This window comes from Oncorhynchus nerka, linkage group LG11, assembly GCF_034236695.1.
Source record: "Oncorhynchus nerka isolate Pitt River linkage group LG11, Oner_Uvic_2.0, whole genome shotgun sequence".
Taxonomy (NCBI): domain Eukaryota; kingdom Metazoa; phylum Chordata; class Actinopteri; order Salmoniformes; family Salmonidae; genus Oncorhynchus; species Oncorhynchus nerka.
The window spans coordinates 42,690,541-42,701,823 of record NC_088406.1 but is presented as its reverse complement, the minus strand read 5'-3'; positions in this window follow the sequence as shown (position 1 = coordinate 42,701,823).

Below are 11,283 nucleotides of genomic sequence, written 5' to 3'. Positions count from 1 at the left end.
TGTTATACTACACATGTTGATGAGAACTAGAACCCTCACAGTACTGTACAGTATGAGTGATTATACTATACATGTTGATGAGAACTAGAACCCTCACAGTACTGTACAGTATGAGTGATTATATTACACATGTTGATGAGAACTAGAACCCTCACAGTACTCTACAGTATGAGTGTTATACTACACATGTTGATGAGAACTAGAACCCTCACAGTACTGTACAGTATGAGTGTTAAACTATACATGTTGATGAGAACTAGAACCCTCACAGTACTGTACAGTATGAGTATTATACTATACATGTTGATGAGAACTAGAACCCTCACAGTACTGTACAGTATGAGTGTTATACTATACATGTTTATGAGAACTAGAACCCTCACAGTACTCTACAGTATGAGTGATTATACTACACATGTTGATGAGAACTAGAACCCTCACAGTACTGTACAGTATGAGTGATTATACTATACATGTAGATGAGAACTAGAACCCTCACAGTACTGTACAGTATGAGTGATTATACTATACATGTTGATGAGAACTAGAACCCTCACAGTACTGTACAGTATGAGTATTATACTATACATGTTGATGAGAACTAGAACCCTCACAGTACTGTACAGTATGAGTGTTATACTATACATGTTGATGAGAACTAGAACCCTCACAGTACTCTACAGTATGAGTGATTATACTACACATGTTGATGAGAACTAGAACCCTCACAGTACTCTACAGTATGAGTGATTATACTACACATGTTGATGAGAACTAGAACCCTCACAGTACTGTACAGTATGAGTGATTATACTATACATGTTGATGAGAACTAGAACCCTCACAGTACTGTACAGTATGAGTGATTATACTACACATGTTGATGAGAACTAGAACCCTCACAGTACTGTACAGTATGAGTGTTATACTACACATGTTGATGTGTTTTGTTGTTGTAATTATTAATGCAGCGCTGGAATTTCAGGAATTAGATTTTTGATTCAACTTTTTATTTTTCACAAGTAAATTACTGTATGCAAAGATATAGAAAAAATAAAGGTTATTGAAGCAAATTGCTGCAGTTCTGATTCATTCTTGTTACATATATTTTAGTACAGTCAATAAAGTGAAAATATGTTTTTCTTAATCTATAATGAAATACTGATTTATGTGAAAAATCATTCAAACTTCAAAGAGAAAAGTGAATAATTTATGTAATGACCCCTGTTGTTAGTGTTTTTTAAGTCAGTGTGTTATGAGTGACAATGTTATGCTTTCTGAGTGAGAATTGTTGCCAGTGTTCTGGTCGATCAAGCTTATTCAGAGACATGTATGAAGTGTTTTGGTGGTTTGAGTGAGTTTTGGAGGTGAGAATAACTGTTTGGCCAATATGCATGTTGCGAATGCAGACTGTGAAGAGTTTTGAAAAAGTGGCTTCAGTAATTGACCGATGCTTGTTAGCAATTGAAAAAAAAACTGTAACACACTGTTACGCTGGAGCCCAGAGGAAGCAGCCGACGTGGATGGGTCGAGATGGACTCTGGTCCTTTTACCTAAGGGGGAGGAGGGGAGGGGAGAGAAGAGCAGTTCATTGATGTTAGGGAGAGAGCTCACCCTTCTGTCCCACTAGACCAGGAATCATCAACTATATTCAACCGCGGGACGGTTTATCTTCAGCTGATATTCAGGGGGCCGGAACATAATCACAAATCATTTGTAGACTGCTGATTGACCACAAGAAGCCAAAACAGATACAATATTTGACTACATAATCATTTCAAAATGATTATACCTTCACATATTTCTATTATGTGTGGGAATAGTTTGGAACAGATTTCCCCCAAAAATAACTCTGTTGCTGGTGTTTTTACAGTCTTATATGTCCAACATTTATTGAAGGTTTTTTTTTGCCACAAAAACTTGGGGGGCCAAATAAAATGACCAAACTGATGAGTTGGGGAACCCTGCAATAGAGCATCAGTCATATGCTGCTGGGCAGGTTAAACATCCTTTCATTGTAGTTTGACAAGGTTTTAGAGGTGTTTGTGGAGAAGACAGTATTGTGTGTGTGTGTGTGTGTGTGTGTGTGTGTGTGTGTGTGTGTGTGTGTGTGTGTGTGTGTGTGTTTGCATGTAGATAATGTGTCTACATGTGTATTTTATGAATGTTGTCCCATGATCTACACACACATATTGTGGTCTGACATAATGGTTTTGATTCATCATAGATGCTCATTCAGTCATGTCGTCAGTCATGTCGTACATGTCAGATCCCCCTTCAAATAACAAATAGTTGAAGACTTGCTACCTGGATAGAGAAGGACTCAACTTCAGTCCCAGAATAGGGTAGACCTATGTGTTAGTTTAAAGGATTTAGCATATGTTTCGCTAATCCAATGTATTATAACCACCAGAATGCCAATTCATTGGTTTTACTGTATGGCTAGTATTTTTACAGAAGGATCTCTCTCTCTCACTCTCAGATAAACACTCATTCCCAAGAACATTATTAGAATTTTAATCCATAATAACAAATGGTGTCTCTGCGGGTTAGCATTTAGCCAACCCACTCACTTGCCAAGAGAATCACATAAAATCCAATAAGTATTTGCACTGAGGCACTGAGACGTGGACAATACACATTACTGGACCCGCATCAGATGTCAACACAAACACAGAAAAGGAAGAGAACGCAAACAAAGCAAACAAAAGGAGGGTGGATGGAAAATTAAACTCTTTAGAGGACAGAACAGAGAGTGAGTCAGCAGCACGTCGGACAGATGTTCCCCTCAGATTAATATTCTCACTCCCAGTGTGTGTGTGTGTGTGTGTGTGTGTGTGTGTGTGTGTGTGTGTGTGTGTGTGTGTGTGTGTGTGTGTGTGTGTGTGTTATCCTACCACGGACTCGCTATGTTGTCTGATTTCATGCCTCCTGAGCAGCGAGAATGGAAAGACCCCTCTCCTGCAGTCATGGCACTGTCACAAGATTTTAATAAATGATACTAACAAACGGGAATATCAGTCTCTCACCGAATGACGCGATGCATGCGGCAGCAACTGGGGCTAAATTTAGCTCCACTCCCTCCCTCTTGCACGGCGAACAACAGCGATCACACTGTTTACGACCGGCGCCAATTTCTTTATGCATTTTTTAACTACGGAAGTCTTTAGTTCTATAATGTCTCTTTCGGGCTTCAATTCACCCCTCCTGGCTTTGCTGTTGTTATGTACCCTAATCAGCACGTGTCCAATGGAAAACAGCATTGAGACAGAACTGTTTTTCAGACATCCACCAACCGCCCATTCACTGTGGTCTTAATTGATCACAAATTTGATAGCAGACAATTAATAATTGAGCAGTGTTTGCTAATTAAGTCTTGGAGTGGGCTAGTGGAATACTCTATCCTGTTTCCTAAGGCACATGTAAATTGACACACCTGAGAAATAAGTGATGGGCGTGCTTGATTTCGATCTGCCTCAGATAGAGTCATTTCCTCTCCTGAAAAATGATTGATCAGATTTCAGGCTGGCGTGTGTGTACTTGCAAGCCTGTGTGTGTGTGTGTGTGTGTGTGCGTGCGTGTGTGCGTGCGTGCGTGCGTGCGTGTGTGTGAATACAAAAATACAAACACACAAATAGACTGTGACCTCCAACTTCATACTCTAGTTCAGACTGATCTCTCACTATTGTCTTGTGAGTGACTCTTCAGGCCTTTCAGAGTGTTACGGCCTACTGGATGAGAACTTCTATTATCTGTAAAAGGAAACTCATTAATGTAACACATCTCAGGACTCTAAAATAAAGCCTTATCATATCCAGACCCATTTTCAAAGCCTAATCCCTGGTCCCTATTCTTACCCCTTTTCAGAACCCATATTCTGGATAGTTCTCATGCTAGTGGTCTGCATCTCAAATGGCACCCTATTCCATATACAGCAGTGCACTACTTTTGACCAGAGACGTAATAGAGGGAATATGACCCTTTGGGACACAGCCAAATCTATTTTGTCGATTGCTTTCTTGCTCTGTTTAATTCTGTTTTGTCTCACTATGGGTCTCCCATCCTCCCATCCGACTGCACTCGACACCTCTAAGCTTTTTCTTCCTGGGCAGTATTCATGTGGAACACCTACTTTAGTCAGGGCAGACCAACCACCACACACACAACATGCACACAGAGACACATGCACTTGCTTGCAAGCACACCCACACACACACACACACACACCGGTATGGTACACACCTCCCTATTTCTCTCAGCGGGAGATTTTCGACAAAAACACAACCTGTCTGTCCCACTAATCAGAGTAGAGGTGTGATTGATGGACAGTGAGCAGAGTGCCTCTGGTAGTGCTTTGGGCCTGGAGGTAGGCTGGCTGGCTGCTCATCGCTCTGCCTCCCTTGGCTCCATGCCATCCCCCCTGGCACTGCTTGTATGCTGCAGGCTGCAGAGACACTGACCACTGGGAGACGTACAGGGGAAGGGGGCGGGGCGGGCAGGTGATCATGCAAGGGAGCGTTTAGGTAGTTGGACGGTAGGAATGTGACAATTGTCCTACTGGAGGAGAAGGAGGTGGAGGGGGGGGGGGGGGTGTGTGCTCATGTTTGATAGCCATTTCTACAAGAGCATTTGGAAGAGGATGTGGATAACTTACAACTGTTTTTGTCACAGTAAAACAGAGGGAGGACAGAAGAAGAGGGATGGAAATCATCATGTCGTGCCATGTGGAATAAATAGACAGGACACCAGTGATACAACGTCCATCCATGTCTGGGCATAAGGATCTGTCTCTGGTTCCAAAGGTTGCTTGTTCAAAAGTTGTTTCTGATATTTTTCTTTTAAGCCTACCCCAAACCTTAACCCATACCTTAACCATTTAGAGTTAATGCCTAAACGTGACATTGGAAAGATACAGAGAACTCACCAAACACTTCGAAATTGGACATTTGGTACAACTTCGAATTTTGACGTTTGAGAAACATGGGAGAACGTCTAATTCTGACGTGAGACTGCTTGTTGATGCAACCTGCTAACATGTACAGTGTAATAAATATATGACTCAACTCTCAGAAACCGCTGTAAATGGGTCAACATTCAAGGTTTCTTCGGCAAGCACAGTGAATCACTCTATATCCTATCAGCTAAAGATACCAGGTACACGTGTACCTGCACGCACACACACACACACACATCACACACACACACACACACACACACACACACACACACACATCACACACGCACACGCATAAGCACACAAATCACATACATACATACACACAGTCACACACACACACCACCCAGGTATACTGGATATTACATCCATCTCCAAGGATGGGGCTTGGAGGCAGCAGCAGAGCAAACATGTACTGATGAAGAAATAGCATATTCATTCCTGATTAGTTGAATCATAATAACAGGAGATCGGCTCTCCCCTATCCTAGCTGTGTTTCCTCACCTATGTAACCAATAGCTATTTTATTCTTTCCAGAATGTTAACCTCTAATATGCCATAGCAATTATGCACGTTCATGTCAAATTTCAGACATGTTTATTACCATGTGTTTTTGCAGTGCATTCAAAGGCTACAGCCTAATTTGCTGTATCTCAAATTCCACCCTATTCCCATAGAGCACTATGCACCCTGGTAAAAAGTATGGCACTATTACTATATAGGGAATAGGGTGCCATTTGGGACATACCCCATGACTGCCTACAATATTTTAGTGAGCTTGGTTAACATTTAAAGGGAGCATTCCGTTTTCTCTTCATAATTCTTATTGCTACATGGTCGGTAGTATAATGAAACCACGGGCTGCTCTTGGAAATGAGGTGGTTAGAAAGATAATAATTGATTTGGGGAGTCAAAGCAACCTGGTATTCCATTTGGTTTCCATGTTGATTCTAAACCTTAATGAAGTTTTCCGTGGCTGTCTAGCGTACTTTCTCCTCTGCTTGGAAACTGATCGCTGAATGATTAGTTGATGAGATTCTGAACTGCAGACTGAGCCCTGTTATGAACATAAGGCTTAAATGCCTCAAAGGACTTCTCATACATAACATCCACGCACATGTTTAAAGACAAAGAAGCCAGAAATGGACAGAAAATGCTTGTGTTGGTGTTTTATACCTCTGAATCATGGTAGCACACCATTGTGGGTGTGTTGTTGTAAAGGAAGGAGAGGGGGAAACTGTGCCGTGAAGATGTACACACTGCTTGTGTATGTATGTATGTGTGTTTGTGTGTGTCCATGCATGCATGGACAGTGCTTTCAGAAAGTATTTATACCCCATGACTTATTCCACAGTCATCTTGGGTATGTCTGTATCAGCTTTACACATCTGGATTTGGGGATTTCCTCCCATTCTTCCTTGCAGATCTCCTGAAGCTCTGTTAAATTAGATGGGGAGTCTTTCCACATACTTTCTATGGGATTCAAGTCTAGACTTTGGTTGGGCCACTCAAGGTCTTTCACATTTTTGTTCTGAAGCCATTCCAGCATTACTTTGGTTGTATGCTTGAGTCATTTCCACTCTAAGGTTGTTTGCACTCTGAAGCAGAATCTCATCAAGGATTTTCCTGAATTTGGCTCCATTCATTGCTCCCTCTATTCTCACCCGCCTCCCAGTCCCTGCCACTGAAAAGCATCCCCATAGCATGATGCTGCCACCACCATGCTTCACGCTAGGGATGGTGTTCGACAGGTGATGATCGTGCCTGGTTTTCTCCAGACATAGCACTTTGCATTCAGGCCAAAGAGTTATGATCTCAGAGTCTTTCACATGCCTTTTTGCAAACTCCAGGCATGCTGTCAAGTGCCTCAGGATTTCTGTAGTCTGGTAACTCTCCCATAAAGCCCAGATTGGTGAAGTTCTGTAGAGGTTCTCCCATCACAGCCAAGGAACTCTGTAGTTATGTCAGAGTGGTCGTTGTGTTCTTGGTCACCTCCCTGATCGAAGGTCCTTCTTGCCCGGTTGCTCAGTTTGGTCGGGCAGCCAGCTCCAGGCAGAGTCTGGGTAGTTCCATATTTTTTAAATTTCCCAATGATGAGAACCAGTGTGCTCTTGGAAACTTACAACATTCCAGCAACAGCTTTAGACCCTTCCCCAGATATACAGTGGCTTGCGAAAGTATTCACCCCCTTGGTATTTTTCCTATTTTGTTGCCTTACAACCTGGAATTAAAATATTTTTGTGAGGGTTTGTATCATTTGATTTACACAACATTCGTACCACTTTGAAGATGCAAAATAAAAAAGTCAATACTTTCTAGAGTCACGTTTTGCAGCAATTATAGCTGCAAGACTCTTGGGGTATGTCTCTATAAGCTTGGCACATCTAGCCATTGGGATTGTTGCCCATTATTCAAGGCAAAACTGCTCCAGCTCCTTCAAGTTGGATGGGTTCCGCTGGTGTACAGCAATCTTTAAGTCATACCACAGATTCTCAATTGGATTGAGGTCTGGGCTTTGACTAGGCCATTCCAAGACACTTAAATGTTTCCCCTTAAAACGCTTAAGTGTTGCTTTAGCAGTATGCTTAGGATTATTGTCCTGCTGGAAGGTGAACCTCCGTATTAGTCTCAAATCTCTGGAAGACTGAAACAGGTTTCCCTCAAGAATTTCCCTGTATTTAGCGCCATCCATCATTCCTTCAATTCTGACCAGTTTCCCAGTCCCTGCCGATGAAAAACATCCCCACAGCATGATGCTGCCACCACCATGCTTCACTGTGGGGTTGGTGTTCTCGTGGTGATGAGAGGTTATTGGGTTTGCACCAGACATAGCGTTTTCCTCGATGGCAAAAAAGCTAAATTTTTGTGTCATCTGACCTTTTTCCATATGTTTTGGTAGTCTCCCACATGCCTTTTGGCAAACACCAAACGTGTTTGCTTATTTGTTTCTTTAAGCAATGGCTTTTTTCTGGCCACCCTTCCGTAAAGCCCAGCTCTGTGGAGTGTACAGCTTAATGTGGTCCTATGGACACATAGTCCAATCTCCGCTGTGGAGCTTTTTAGCTCCTTCAAGGTTATCTTTGGTCTCTTTGTTGCCTCTCTGATTAATGCCCTCCTTGCCTGGTCCGTGAGTTTTGGTGGGCGGCCCTCTCTTGGCAGGTTTGTTGTGTTGCCATATTTTTTATAACCCAAACCTGATCTGTACTTCTTCACAACTTTGTCCCTGACCTGTTTAGAGAGCTCCTTGGTCTTCATGGTGCCACTTGCTTAGTGGTGTCGCAGACTCTGGGGCCTTTCAGAACAGGTGTATATATACCGAGATCATGTGACACTTAGATTGCACACAGGTGGGCTTTATTTAATTAATTCTGTGACTTCTGAAGGTAATTGGTCTCACCAGATCTTATTTAGGGGCTTCATAGCAAAGGGGGTGAATACATATGCACGCACCACTTTTCCATTTTCTATTTTTTAGAAAAGTATTCCAACTTGGACTATTTTGTGTATGTCCATTACATGAAATTAAAATTCAAATCCATTTAAATTACAAATGGGAATACTTTGCAAGGCACGGTATGCCTCATCACAATTCACAAATCTGGAAGGTCTACGGATAGTTCCTTGGACTTCATGGTATAGTTTTTGATTTGTCATGCACTATCCACTGTGGGACCTTATAGAGACAGATGGGTTTCTTTCTAAATCATGTCCAAATCATTAAATAGACCACATGTGGACTCCAATCAAGTTGTAGTGACGTTTCAAGGATGATCAATTGAAAATGGATGCACCTGAGCTCAATTTGGAGTGTCATGGCAAACGGGTGTCAATACTTATGTAGATGTATTTTATTTTAATTGAACCTTTATTTAACTAGGCAAGTCAATTAAGAACAAAATCTTATTTACAATGACGGCCTACCAAGAGGTGGAAGGCCTCCTGTCCGGACAGAAGCTGGGATAAAAAATAAAATATAGGACAAAACACACGTCACAACAAGAGAGACACCACAACACTACACAAAGAGAGACCTAAGACAACAACACAACATGGCAGCAATACAACATGACAACACAACATGACAACAGCACAACATGGTAGCAACACAGCACAACATGGCATCAGCACAACATGGTAGGAGCACAAACATAGTAAAAACATTGTTAGGCACAGACAACAGCACGAAAGGCAAAAAGATAGAGACGACAATACATCACATGAATCAGCCACAAGTATCAGTAAGTGTCCATGGTCGTTTTTGAATGTAGAGATGGAGATTAAACTGTCCAGTTTGACTGGTTGTTGCAGCTTGTTCCCATCGCTAGCTGCAGCAAACTGAAAAGAGGAGTGACGCATGGATGTGTGTTTTTGGGGAGGGGGATCTTTAACAGATTGTAACTGGCAGAATTAGAGAATGAGGGTTGCAGTAGGTATCTCAGATAGGGGGAAGTGAGGCCTAAGAGGGTTTTATAAATAAGCATCAACCAGTGGGTCTTGCGCCAGGTGTACATAGACGACCAGTTTACAGAGGAGTATAGAGTGCAGTGATGTGTCCTATAAGGAGCAATGGTGGCAAATCTGATGGCCGAATGGTAAAGAATATCTAGCCGCTCAGGGGCACCCTTACCTGCCGATCTATAAATTACGTCTCCATAATTTAGCACGGGTAGGATGATCATCTGAATCAGGGTTAGTTTGGCAGCTGGGGTGAAAGAGGAGCAATTACGATAGAGGAAACCACTTCTAGATTTAACCTTAGCCTGCAGATTTGATATGTGCTGAGAGAAGGACAGCGTACTGTATGAGTACTTGTATGAAGTACTTGTATGAGGTGAATACTTCAAGCTCTAAACCCTCAGAGGTACTAATCACACCGGTGGGGCAGGAGGGAGGCATCCTTCTTACCAAACCACATGACCTTTGTTTTGGAGGTGAACAACAATGGCAGAGAAAGCTTGCTGGACACTAAGAAAGCTTTGTTGTAGAGCATTTAACTCGAAATCCAAGGAGGGGTCAGCTGAGTATAAGACTGTATCACCTGCATATACATGAATGAGAGAGCATCCTACTGCCTGAGCTATGTTGTTTCTGTAAATTGAGAAGACAGGTGACAGGCAGTGGCTGAGAGAGCAGATGTTCTGACTTTACACATTGCGCTCTTTGAGAGAGGTAGTTAGAAAACCAGGCCAAAAACTCCTCAGAGACACCAATACTCCTTAGCCGACCCAAAAGAATGGAATGGTCTACCGTATCAAAAGCTTTCGCCAAGTCAATAAAAATAGCAGCACAACATTGCTTAGAGTCAAGGGCAGTGGTGATATAATTTAGGACCTTTTAAGATTGTTGCAGTGACACATCCACATCCGATGAGATATTTCTGAATTTCAATTTCAATAAATTTGCAAAAATGTTTAAAAATGTTTTCACTTTGTCATTATGGGCTATTGTGTGTAGATGGGTGAGAGAATTTTTTAAAATCCATTTTGAATTCAGATTGCAACACAAGAAAATGTGGAATAAGGGGTATGAATACTTTCTGAAGATACTGTATGTCCGCATCAGTGTGCATACAGTGATGTCTAGGATTAAGTAGACTTAAAGTTTCCTCCTTCCGTTTCAATGGCATCCTAGGAGGATTAAAGGGGACAGGCGATAATCAGTGTCGAACAGAGAGAGTCTCAAATGAGCGTCGTAGCCTAGTGTTCTGTTGTACTAGTCCTGACTTGGCTTGACTCTGGGCTCTGACTGAGCTTGGTCTCAGCATGAACAGCCACCAGCCGGAAGCACAAGCTGTCACCAGCCACTACCGTAATGAAACCTCCTTCCTTTACCATCCCCTATACCAGCTACCAAAACCCCAACCCCCCCACCCCTCTAACAGTCACTGTACGGTACATACTGTACCTCTCATTCACTTTACTACTATTTACCCACCAACACTCCACAGCTCCTAATGTAACGCCACCATTGACAGTATCACCCCCTGCCACCTACTGTATACCCACCGCCAACACTCCCCACCTTCCATCCTCCTGTCCCACTGCCTCTCCAGACAGGCCATTGGATGAATGTCAACTATTGACCTGAGCTTGTGAAATCAAGTTGATCCTCCCACTCATCCCAAACCTTTATGTACAATAGTGACAACAGTGTCAGCAAAGGCCTCTCACCCAGACCCTCACTAACCTCTCCATATGATTCTAATAATAATAATTATCATCTCTGCTAATCACGTCCTCTGCTCATTATGCTACGTAAACAGGTGACTAGATGCAGAGGACCAATCATGTGAATGTGCAGGTATAACTGCAGAGAGAGGGGAGCGTGAT